Raw genomic sequence first — 13,595 nt, 5'->3', positions numbered from 1 at the left:
CACAGCGAGCTTCCCCAGAGCAGCTGTGCGTGAAAACCCAAACCCGCCGAGCACAGCACGGACACGCACAGAGTCAGCGTGCCCCACTCCTCCCACCCCAGACTGCATTGCAACCCCCCCCCCCCCACACACACACACACACACATCCCGCATGCACAGAGGCAGCAGAGAGGAGAGCTGTGGGGGGGGGGAGGGGGCAGAGCCCAGGGCTAGAGAGTAACACTGACCACAACAATTGACATTAGGGGCTCGCTCTTCCTTGGACGCCAGTTCCCATCCTGGCACTGGGGAGGGTAGGAGGAGGCGGTGCAGCTGGCTGCACGGGTGTGTGTGTGTGTGTGTGTGTGGCAGAGATTGCTGTGCGCCAGTGGAATTTGGGGGGGGGAAGGAGTGTGGGGGGGGGCTGACGGGGAGGGAAGTGTGTCTGTTTACACAGCACGCACGCACACAGCAGGGCTCATCCTTTCCAGCTGGGGCAGCAGGGACGCACACACACACACACGCACACACACACGCACACAGCTGCACAAAACCTCTCCCCACAGTAACATGCTCCCTTGCTAACACACCCATTAGACATTCACACGCCGCATGCTCACAACCCTGGCAATATGGAACAGGGTGTGTGCGCTCGGCGAGGGGTGGGGGCAGGGGGAATCACTGCTGCGCCCAGGGTGGCACTAGGGGGCGCTGTGCTGCAGGGGGCGGGGTGGGGGGGCTCTCCCCTGGCTGTCAGAGCTGACCCTGATGCCCTAGGGTGGCACTAGGGGGCGCTGTGCTGCAGGGGGCTGGTGGGGGGCTCTCCCCTGGCCGTCAGGGCTGACCCTGATGCACTCGGGGGGCACTCGGGGGGCGCTGTGCTGCCGGGGGCGGGTGGAGGGCTCTCCCCTGGCTGTCAAGGCCAGCCCCAGGCTGGCTACACCCATGGTTTATCAGCTACAATCTGCCCTCATTTGCAACTGGGGATTTCTTCCCTGCACTTCGGCACGTAGCCCTAAATCTCCGGGGCCATCTGGCGGCTAGCGGTTGAGAGGAGACTGATGCCTGTTTGCTTCTGTTTAGCGGCGACGATGCCTCCACGAGCCGCACGGCTGGCCTAGAGCGTCCCAAATCGTCCCATTACATCGGAGCACCGGCAGAGCCGGGGGGAGCGCAGGGCTGGGCTCGCCGGGGGCTGCGGGTCGGGAGTGACGGGCACTGGAACAGCTGTGTGTCAGGACCAGTGCCAGAAACTGCGACCTGGCAGAATTTGCCAAAATAGTGTGTGCGGGGAGAGGAACTTTTTTGTTTCCCCTCTCCCAGGACATTCCCTGGCCTTCCCGCCTGGGTTTTTAAAGGCACAGGGCATCCAATGCCTAGACACGGGCCGCGCCTCTCCAGCTGATATAATGTGCTGAGCGGCTAGAAGAGGCTTGATTCAGTGAGACGTGTTATATGCACCCTCTCAAAAACAATGTGCCCCACACCTCAAGTATTTCAAAGAACCCCTTCTCTGTGTCTGTCTCTGCGTCAAATCTCCTACCAGATCACACATTCTTATCTGCGGTGATCGCCGGAATTGCAGCCTTTCCTCCTCATCCATTTCAAGTACAGTTTCGCTCCTTTTAAAATGTTATTTTTATTACTCTCACCACTTCCCCATTTACCTTTGCGATCATTGCACGGCTGCATGTCACGGTGCTATTTCATTTTTTATTTTAATAGCAAATACTCATCGAAAACACGTATAAGTAAATAGGTGGTGTTCATTTTAGCAATGAGATCTGTGTTTCTATTGCAGCGCTTGCTAGGGTGTTTGCTGTGATTCTTCATTTGGGATGATCAATTCTAACTTTTACTTCTTATTTTTATAGCACAAGTTTTTCTGTTGGCTCGTGTGATTTCCAGGCTGACTCATGTCCTGGCCTGGAATCAAAACTTCATTTGCATTTGCTCCCCCAATGAGGATTACCTTTTCCGACTGTTATTTTTGCCTCACAATCCGCCCCTTAGTGCTTTTCACACTGTGACCCAGCCGTGCCTAGGGCAGCCCACCTGACAATGCCAAGGTCCGGGCAGGCTGCACAAGGAGAGCAGATTCTCCCAGAATTGGTGGGTAACATTGACATTAGACTCCCCAACCAGTCACAGACAGGGTTTCTGATCCCTCGCACAGGTTATCAAGAAGCTAAAAACAAGAAGCTACCCAACCTCACCCCTGATTGCATTTCAGTCTCAGGCTCCCAATCAGCCCCTATGTCCAGTAAAGGGATAAGTGATTAAAACACTATTCCCTTTACCAAAACGTTCTCCTGACCCCGAAGGGTCAGCCACATTGCCAGGTCAACAAAAGTTTGGATCTTACCCAAAATACCACACTGGCAGCCAATCCTTTAGTAACTAAAAGTGAGGTTTATTATAAACGGAAAGAAACAAACGGGACAAGAGCTGTTAAATGGTCAAAGCCATCAGATATATACAAATGACTGTAAAGTCCATATATAGCCAAGTCTCAGTAGAGTTGTGGTGTTTGCAGGCTGGTGCGGTCCCTCTTGTGGACAGTCCTTTGTTTCACAGCTTCAGCTGTAGATGAGTTGATCCAGAGGTAGGAAGCAGGAACGAAGACAAGATGGGGATGGCGCAGCTGCCTTTTATGTCCTTCACCACGTGCCTTCTTCCAAACACAGCCACACAGCACATGGCCTGGAAAATCCCGACAGAGTCCCCTGTCCGTCGGCATGTTCTTACGTGCCCCGGTGATTCATAAGGAGCAGTCTCTGGGTTCTCTCCCTACCTTTGAGTTCCCTTGATGGGCCATTAAGTAGGCTAGTGAGTGCTGCAGTCTGCGCTGACCTTGGCATTTTCCAGTGGGCTATTCCGTCTGGGGTGTCACCCAGAGACACAGTGCAAGTGTTTGGATATCACAGATTTAGCACTCAATACAACACCGACAAGAAGCTATGAACGTGCTTATCAATCTTAGAGAATTATAACCTCTCCATGGATGCATGGCAGAGTTCACACAAATGACTATTGTAATTGTGCAATATGGATATCAATCAGATTATGACTGGTCAGTCATATTCCACCCCGCATCACGGAAGGATCTGAAATACTGTAGCTGATTGTCTGAGTGAGTTTTGCTTTTTATTACAGTTTCTAGCCATGTGTAGTACTCCTTTCTCTCTCTCTTCACTAAATAGTTGCAATGACTTAGTTCTCATATATATATATACAGGGGGTTTCCTATTATCGTTTCAGTCTTACGCTATGTATCACTTGATGGGCTACGCCCCATCTCGCTAACAGCACCTTCTGAAGGAAAATAATTGTTTGCTTGACCACAGTTACTCCATTTTAGTTTCTTTAAGTGTTCTGCTCTCTGTTGAAATCACCCACCCCCTTTTTTCTTTTATCCTTACAGTGCTTATCTTGGGCCAGGAACGGAGAAAGGTTTCCTAGAAGAGGCAAGGAGACACCCCCAACTGGTTTTAATTGGTTACACAGCCTTGGGAGATAGATCAGACAACTTTGACAGATAAGCTGAAATCTTCTGTTAACATGTTATCTGTTACGCATACCTTTATAATTAGTAAAAGTAGAAAAGTATAAGCCAATAGCAATAGTAGTAGTAATTTGAATATACCTATAAGCATTAAGAATCTATGCATATGTAATTTCTTTGTCTTGTTTGTATAAATATGCAAAAGAGCATGCCTTCGAGATCTCACACTGACCACTTGCTGGGAAGTGTTTGACCTCTGCAGAAATAAAGCTTGGAGACTGCCCAACTACCTGCGTGGATCTCTTTTCTATCTGGTGCAGGGTAAACGAACCTCATTTGGAATCTTTTTTTTCCAACACTTCTCACTCATGCTACATGCTACTCAACAATGAAGTAGAAACAAGCCACATGGCAATCCACTATAAAAGGCAGCTGCACCACGTTGTCTTGTCTTCTGCTTCCTCCCTCTGGATCAACTCATCTGCTGTGAAACAAAAGACTGAGGCCCATCCAGGTACTGGGTGTCCACCAGAGGGACTGTACCAGCCTGCAAACGCCACAATTCTAAAGAGAAACTGATACATTTGGACTTTCAAATCATTTGCGTGCATCTGATGGCTTTAATCGTATAACACCTCTCACATTGTTTGTTTCTTTCCTTTTATAATAAACCTCACTTTTAGTTACTAAAGGATTGGCTGCCAGTGTGGTATTTTGGGTAAGATCCAAACTTTTGTTGACCTGGCAATGTGGCTGACCCTTCGGGGTCAGGAGAACGTTTTGGTAAAGGGAATAGTGTTTTAATCACTTATCCCTTTACTGGACCTAGTGGCTGATTGGGAGCCTGAGACTGAAATGCAATCAGGGGTGAGGTTGGGTAGCTTCTTGTTTTTAGCTTCTTGATAACCTGTGCGGGGGATCAGAAACCCTGTCTGTGACTGGTTGGGGAGTCTAACGTCAATGTTACCCACCAATTCTGGGAGAATCTGCTCTCCTTGTGCAGCCTGCCCGGACCTTGGCATTGTCAGGTGGGCTGCCCTAGGCACGGCTGGGTCACAGTGTGAAAAGCACTAAGGGGTGGATTGTGAGGCAAAAATAACAGTCGCAAAAGGTAATCCTCATTGGGGGAGCAAATGCAAACGCAAACGAAGTTTTGACTCCAGGCCAGGACATCAGTCAGCCTGGAAATCACACGAGCCAACAGAAAAACTTGTGCTATAAAAATAAGAAGAAAAAGTTAGAATTGATCATCCCAAATGAAGAATCACAGCAAACACCCTAGCAAGCGCTGCAATAGAAACACAGATCTCATTGCTAAAATGAACACCACCTATTTACTTATACGTGTTTTCGATGAGTATTTGCTATTAAAATAAAAAATGAAATAGCACCGTGACATGCAGCCGTGCAATGATCACAAAGGTAAATGGGGAAGTGGTGAGAGTAATAAAAATAACATTTTAAAAGGAGCGAAACTGTACTTGAAATGGATGAGGAGGAAAGGCTGCAATTCCGGCGATCACCGCAGATAAGACGAACACGTATTAAGAGAAATATTTGTGTTTTCTTGGAATAACACTTCTGGAATATAAATGAGAAATAGAGAAGCTTAATTTTTCTGTTCATTTAAATAGAGGAAAAAAATGTTAATAACTCTGTATCTCTATATATGTTCATTTAGACGCTTGTTTCTGAAGAAACGTTGGAACAAAAAATAAACCGTTCTTGCTTAGATACCTGGTTACAATAATACATTTTTTAAATTTTGAAAAAATACCTCTCTTTATTGTTGTAATAGGCATAACAGAAACTTGGTGGAGTGAGGATAATCAATGGGACACAGTAATATTAGGGGACAAAATATATCGGAAGGCCAGAATAGGTCATCCTGGTGGGGGAGTTGCACCATATGTGAAAGAAAGCAAGCATAGTCAAATGTAGTAAAAATCTTAAATGAACCAAAATGTAACATGGCATATTTCTGGATAGTAATTCCATGCTTGAATAATAAGTATATAGCAGTAGGGACACACTGCCGATCACCTGCCCAGAATGGTGAGAGTGGCTGTGAAATGTTCATAGAGATTAAAGAGACGATAAAAATAAACAAGTCAATAATATGGGGGGATTTCAGCTCTCCCCATATGGACTGGGTCCATGTCACCTCAGGACAGGATGCAGAGAGAAAATTTCTAGACACCTTAAATGACTGTTTCTTGGAGCAGCCAGTCCTGGAACGCACCAGAGCAGAGGCAATTCCTGATTTAGTCGGAAGTGGAGCACAGGATCTGGTGTGAGACGTGACTACAGCTGAACCACTTCATAATAGCGACCAGAACCGAATCAAATTTAACATCGGTGTGGGGAGGAAAAGAGAAAAGCAGCCCACTGTAAGGCTTGAGGCTGTTTTCAGCTAACAAGCTGTAAATTGAAACTCATTTAAATGGCTAACGAGCATATCTGAGCCTCAAGGACAATGGCTAGTTTAAGCATCCGATGGCTCAGGAAGCCAGGTGTCCTCTGAGTGATTCTAATTCCAATGAGAACAGCACATTTGCTTTTAGAATTTCTGTCTGTCTGCCACCTATCTGTAAGGACCCCCCCTCTTCTTCTTCCTCCATCCCACCCCGAGTGTAACCCTAGCATCCTGGATGTAAGTAGGGTGATTAAAGTGTCTCTGCATGTATGTAACCACCATTATCACTGTTCTCTCCGGATGGGACAATGTCTGTATTTGTAAGTGACTAGATAAAGAATTTAAAAGGTACCATGTAATTGATAAGAAAGCGTCTATAACTGACCACTGTGACACCATGAAACTGAAGCTGATTTCTCAGCCTTCCCGGTATCGTGAATAAACCTCTTCAGTATTGTCTGTGCTGCCTGATTCTTGGAGAAAGAATCCTTCGTGCTTTACACCACAACGGTAGCGTTTCATTTCAGAAAGGGGAACTACACAAAAACGAGGAAGTTAGTTAAACCAGAATTAAAAAGCGCAGTGCCGAAAGTGAAATCCCGGCAAGCTGCATGGAAACTTTTTCAAGACACCGTAACAGAGGTTGGGTTTAAATGTATGCCCCAAACTAAAAACCAGAGAAAGAGGATCAAAAGAGTGCCACCGTGGCTAAACGAGAAAGTGAACGGAGCAGTGAGAGGCAAAAAGGCATCCTTTAAAAAGGGGAAGTTAAATCCTATTGAGGAAATACGAAAGGAGCAGAAACGCTGGCAAGTGAAGTGTAAACATGTACCAGAAAAGGATTTGCAGAGCAGCTGGCCAGAGACTCAAAAAATACCCGGGAAAATGTTGGGCCGTACATCAGAAGGAGGAACATCTGTGCGGTGAGGTAGCACTTTGTGAGAGAGGAACCCCACCCGTCGGAATGTGCTACCCCGGGACCACTGGAAAGGGAGCAAATTCTGAAAGGGCAGCAAAAAAAGAGCATCTTTCCGTGCCAGAAACTGCTAGGGGAGCAAAATCTGCCGGTAGCTGTTTCTGGCACTACCCGGGCTAGGCCGGGACGGTGGAGGCGAGGTGCGGGAGCCTGGGAAAGGAGGTCGGCAGGCCGGGGGCAATGTGGTGGGGGGCTGGGGGGAGTCAGGATCTCCTTGGAAGGTGTCACTCAATTCTGGCACTCGTCAGCTTTTCCCAGCAAGGCCCGGAGCCGCCCCCTAAGCATTGCAAGAGGATGGACCCTATGAAGGCACTGCCTGTCCTAGCTACGTACTAGGGCCTGCACTCCATGGACAGACCTCGGGCTGCCATATGCCCCCCCCTCCACCATGTCGCCTCCCACCCCCTGACTGGCTCCCCCCTTTGGAGAGCCACGCCGCCCCACCCCTCAAATTTCCTAAATCCTGCAAAAAAACCCAGAATTCGCTGTGCCCACCGGAGGGCGCCACCACCTCACACCTGAGCCCCAGGAGGCTGGGGGCGGGGGATGGACTGGAGGGGACAGTCCCACCGCACCTGTTCAGAGGCTGCAATGGGAAGGGGGCCCCTGGGGGGTGGTTAGTGGGGGACACACGTGCCCTGGAGCTGCCACAGGCAGGATATCTGGGTTTCCAGGATCCTTGGCACTGTGGGTGGTGGGGGGGGGAGGGGGAGGAGAGGAGTAATCAGGTAATGTCCCAGCCACGCCGGGGGCGCCAAGCCAGAACCGCCGGCCCAGAGCGGTCCCCGTCTCCCTGCCCCCGAGGTGCACAGATACCGGAAGGAAACCAAAAACCGGTGGCGGCTGGTGGGAGGAAGCCACCAAAATTCTCCAGCACCTACTTCACTGTGTGGCCTTGGGGGTTTTTTAAACTACATTCAAAGCCCGGATGAGTCCAGCCATTACGGACCCGCCGGTCCCAAGAAAGCGAAGGGCAGAGAGGGCGTCGCAGCGCAATCCACGGACACAGTTTTACCGGGGCCTTTTGCTTTTCATTTGATTGCTCCACTGCTTCCAGGGGAGCAAGAAACCACCGCGGCCTTTTGCTCTGAATTTTGTACTAAATTCTGCACATGGTATCAGTGTTTAGGTCTAAGCACTCACCACCACCACATTTTTATCCATTTAAATTTTCAGTCGTGGGAAATTACAGGGGATCAGACCATCGGGGGGAGGAGGTGTGGAGGGGGAGAGGGTCAGCCTATAATTTGTAACGACACAGATTCAAGACGTTAAAGCTCGCTAACCATTAAACCACCAGTTGTCAATGTCACCTGTCAAAATGGACAACGTCAACAGCCTTAAATCAAACTCTGCTCCTTCTCAAGGCGGAGCTTTTCTTGCTCTGACTGGCTGTCAATTTCGATTGCTATCCATGGAAATGTTTTTGCCATCGGTTTGTGCGCCTGTGCAGCGAAAGTGACACTGACTGATAAAAATCTAATTCTTCCAAGCCGACACAGCAACAATCGGCTGACACAATCTGAAACAAGGCAAAAAGAAACCCAGTCAAAGGGCAAAGTATTTTTATCTTTAGGGCCCTAGAATTTTGTGGCTGAAATGGAAAGACGTGGGCTTCGATCGCTTCTCTGCTAGAAGGTGATAGCTGCTAGAAAGTTTTCTTTATGGGCAAAGAAAGAAAAAGACCACCCCTTCTTTGACACACAAGGGCCTTAGCCAGTTTCCTCAGCCCTAGATTTGCCCAGAGGCTGCTGGGAAGGGGGCAGACGGCGCAAGCATGGCACACAAGCCGATCTGCTTCTCGGACAATACGAGGACGAGAAGTGTGAGTATCAATCAGTATTCTGCTGCTCCGACAGCTGCTGGCAAAGAAGGCAGAAAAACTGAACCTGTTATGTCTGATCTGGGCACAGAACTTCTGTCCTATCTGTCTTCTCTGAGAGACAAGCACCTTTTGGAGGGGGGGAGTTGTCTCCCGTTTCGAAAACATTTGACAAGCGTTTCATTCACTACATTACAACTCTTGATGACTAACGTCAAGGAAAATCCAGTCACCGTGACATAAGGGGCTGGGAGAAGGAGAAGCTGGCTTTATATAGGACGTAGCCCGTCAGGTAGAAGCCAGTGAGTCTCATCTCCAGCAGGTGGCAGTGTTGCCCTGAAGTCTGCAAAGTCTAGGCCCAAACAGTGACAGGATGAAATAGTGGAAGGATGAAATAATTGAAGGATGAATATTGTAACCGTCTGTGGCAGACCATTGGGACTGCAGAGGTCTGAACGGCAGGCTCAGATGCAGGAAGTAATTGCGATGGCAGCCAGACAGAGCCCCAGGGGGGATATTTTGAACCCTGGTTTAGATAACAAAGAAATGATTTAACTGATTCTGAACAGGACAGAGCAGCTTGGCTTCGCTGACGGGGGGAAACCAGCAAAGAAACTGACCCAGGGATCTTCAGACTGATAGAATAGTGGCAATGTGGACTAGCCTGTCTCCCCACAAAGAGACCAAGGGCAAATCTAGGGAAGGAGGAGGACGGAACTAGAAGAGCTCAAGTCTGCACAGTCAGACCGGTGCGGTGGAGGGAAATGCCCCACGAAGTGTGCTTATTTCTGAACCTAACTGTGGTAGATTTGAAGATCTACAGTGTAGAAGGTTCCCACCTACTGGAGCTTGTCCTCCAGGATGCGCCCAAAACTTGGCGACTGGTTATCATCAAGCGAGGATGTCATGATGCAGCATGGGTGCTACGTGAGGACCCTCCCCCCTCAATATTTGTGGGACTCCATAATATCCTGCAGGAGGCAGAACTGTGCACCAAATACACAACATCCAGGTGTGGATGGCTGGTGACACTAGGGTGTTGATAAATCGGAGCTGCTACCCTAGAATTGAAGGAAGTGTTGATGGAGCTAATCACAGCCATATTGTGTGCATTCACCCACTTGAATTAATAAAACAGAACACCACATTGTTAAAGGTTAATGGGACAGGTAGAGCTTTCGGAGTCAAGGGCAAATACTAGCTGCAGGCTGGCAGTTTCAGCGAATCAGAACGGGAGAAGGGGAGAAAAGAGTCAACACCTTATGAGACTGAAAGAAAATAAGTAGATGGAAACCCTGAGTCTGGAAGCCTTTGATACAGAAGCTTATTAGGGCTAAGATTATTAGGAATGTTTTGTTGATCAGTAGTTTATTGACGGTAGGAGAAGTGATGATCCTGTAGGGGTCACTGTGTTTTGTAAAAGCTAGTTATAAAAAGACAGGACGATAGAGTGTACTTTTGAGCAGTTCTCTGAAGCTATCCTGGGAATCTTTTTCCTGACACCTTTACTCCCCAGCGGGAAAGCGACCAGCCAATGCTGACCTGCTAATTACTCAATATCATCTCAGATTTTAGCTAATTAGTTGGGATGTTCTAAACCTATTGTTTATGTCTGTGTATGCCTAAATCCAATAAATCGTAGTTTTAGATAAGACTTTATTATTTGTATCAATCTTTCATCAGCTGGAAGTGCTGCGTTTCTATTGATTTATTCTTGACACTGCCTGGAGTGAAACAGTTCAGTTACCACGGCTTTGGGTTCTAATACCCCAGGTTACCAGGGATCAGAGAAGAGCCACGAGAAGGATTAAAGGATTAGACAATCTGCATTTCAGAGAGAGACTCAGGACACTCTGTCTGTTTAGTTTAGCAAAGAGAAGGTGAAGGGGTGACTTGATCCCAGGGCCTCAAATGCTTAAGTGGGGAACAAATATTTAACAATGGGATCATCAGTCTAGCTGAAGAAAGGCTGAGCTGATCCGGTGACTGGAAGTTTAATCTGGCTAAATTCAGACTGGGAATAAGGCATGGCGCTGGCCTCCACTACAGAGTTAGGGCAACGCAAGGCAGCTTGTGCCAGCCTAACTCTGGAAGTGTCTACACTAAGATTTCACTCCCGCTGATGTAACCCGCCTGCTACACCGCCACATAACGCCACCTCCCCGAGCAGCATAGCGTCAACGTCGGCGTCATTCGGTCAACGTTGCTTATGTCGACTCTCACTGGGGCTCAGGAGCCGTCCTATAATGCCCCACACTGGTGGTACAATCAGTGCCAGTGCTTCTGGTGAGGACACGCACCGCTGACGCAAGAAGCAAAGTGTAGACGCACCCAAGCAATGTAATTCCGGTGGCGGCTGTATGCCGAGGTACGTTCGGTCACCTTCATTTTGTAGTGAGGACATTTGTCACAGTGAGAGTCGTTAATCATTGGAACAATTTACCCAGGAGTCTGGGGCTTTCTCTATCACTGGCAATTTTTAAATCAGGATTGTCTGGGTTTCGAACAGCTCGGATCTAATGGTTATTTGCGGGACGTTCTCTGGCCTGTGGATGTAGGTGGTCTGGATTGTGGCTGGCTCTGTTCAGGGCCCCGTCAAAAACAAGCCCCATTGGAAGGTTTTATTTATCAAAGGATGAATATAAACAAACAACACAAGTATGCAGGGACAAAATTAGAAAGGCCAAGGCACAAAACGAGATTCAACTAGCTAGAGACATAAAGGGTAACAAGAAAACATTCTACAAATACATTAGAAGGAAGAGGAAGACCAAGGATAGGGTAGGACCGTTACTCAATGAGGGGGGAAGCAATAACAGAAAATGTGGAAATGGCAGGGTGCTAAATGACTTCTTTGTTTCGGTTTTCACCAAGAAGGCTGGTGGCAATTGGACATCTAACACAGCGAATGCCAGAGAAAACGAGGCAGGATCAGAACTAAAATAGGGACAGAACAAGTTAAAAATGACTTAGACAAGTTAGATGTCTGCAGTTCACCAGAGCCTGATGAAATGCATCCTAGAATACGCAAGGCGCTGAATGCGGAGATAGCTGAGCCGGTAGCGATTGTCTTTGAAAAGTCTTGGAAGACAGGAGAGATTCCAGAAGTGGAAAAGGGCAGATCTAGAGTGCCCGTCTACAAAACGGGAAATAAGGACACCCCGGGGAATTACAGACCAGTCAGCGTCACTTCGGTACCCGGAAAGATAATGGAGCAAATAAGGAAGCAATCAATTTGCAAACAGCTAGAAGATAGTAAAGTGATAAGTAACAGTCAGCATGGATTTGTCAAAAACAACTCGTGTCAAACCAGCCTGCCAGCTTTCTCTCACCAGGCAGATGTGGGATAGCTTTCTCTCACAGGGTAACAAGCCTCGTGGATGGGGGGAGGCGGTAGATGTGGTGTATCTTGACTTTAGTAAGGCTTTTGATACTGTCCGGCATGCCCTTCTCTTAAACAAACTAGGGAAATACAACCTCAATGGAGCCACTATAAGGTGGGTGCAAAACTGGTTGGAAAACTGTTCCCAGGGAGTCGTTATCAGCGGTTCACAGTCGTGCTGGAAGGGCAGAACAAGTGAGATGCTGCAGGGCTCAGTTCTGGGTCCGGTTCTGTTCAATATTTTCATCAGTGATTTAGATAATGGCACAGAGTACACACTTAGTAAGTCTGCGGACGATACCAAGCTGGGAGGGGTTTCAAGTGCTTTGGAGGAGAGGATTATACTTCAGAATGAGCTGGACAAACTGGAGAATTGGTCTGAGGAAAATAGGATGAAATTCAATCAGGACAAATGCAAAGTGCTCCACTTCGGTAGGAACAATCGGTTGCACACGTACAACACGGGCAATGACTGCCCAGGAAGGAGCTCTGCGGGAAGGGCTCTGGGGGTCAAGATGGACCACAAACAAAATATGAGTCAACAGCGTAACACTGCTGCAAAACAAGGGAACATGCTTCTGGGCTGTCTCAGCAGGAGTGTTGTAAGTAAGACACGAGCAGTGATTCTTCCGCTCTGCTCCGCGCTGATTAGGCCTCAGCTGGAGCATTGTGTCCAGTTCTGGGCGCCACATTTCAGGAAAGATGTGGACAAACTGGAGAAAGTCCAGAGAAGAGCAACACAAATGACTGAAGGTCTAGAAAACATGAGCTCTGAGTCACATCTGAAAGAACCGGGTTTGTTTAGCTTGGAGAAGAGACGACTGAGAGGGGACGTGATAACAGCTTTCAAGTACATGAAAGGTTGTGACAAGGAGGAGGGAGAAAAATTGTTCTTCTTGGCCTCTGAGGACAGGACACGAAGCAATGGGCTTAAACTGCAGCAGGGGAGGCTTAGGTTGGACATTGGGAAAAACTTCCTAGCTGTCAGGGGGGTTCATAAATTGCCTGGGGAGGTTGTGGAATCTCCCTCAGTGGAGATTTTTAAGAGCAGGTTAGACAAACCCCTGTCAGGGATGGTCTAGATATCCCTTAGTCCTGCCATGGGTGCAGGCGACTGGACTAGATGTCCTCTCGAGGTCCCCTCCAGCCCTCGGATTCTATGATTTTGCCCTGTCACTCCAAAGAAAGGAGAGAGTGAAAAAGGAAACAGTTTCCTCCCCCCACCCTTCCAAATTGAAACTAAGGGTAAAGATGGCGCTTGCCCACCAATCCTGCAAGTGGGCGTGAGGGCGATATACCGCCCAGCGCTTTGCCTGTGGCATGATGCAGAGTAGGATCCAGCCGGCACACTGTACGCGGCAGGACACAGAGGGGGACCTGGCGAGCACGCTGCCCATGCTACAGTGCAGAGGGGGAATCAGCTGGCACCCTGCCCACGGTACGATGCAGCGTGGGACTTGGCTGGCACCCTGCCCATGGCAGGACACAGAGGGGGACTTGGCTGGCACCCTGCCC

Source organism: Emydura macquarii, unplaced genomic scaffold, assembly GCF_026122565.2.
Source record: "Emydura macquarii macquarii isolate MOO-44397 ecotype Brisbane River unplaced genomic scaffold, CSIRO-AGI_Emac_v2 contig_2116, whole genome shotgun sequence".
Lineage (NCBI taxonomy): Eukaryota > Metazoa > Chordata > Testudines > Chelidae > Emydura > Emydura macquarii.
This window is presented reverse-complemented; position numbering follows the sequence as displayed.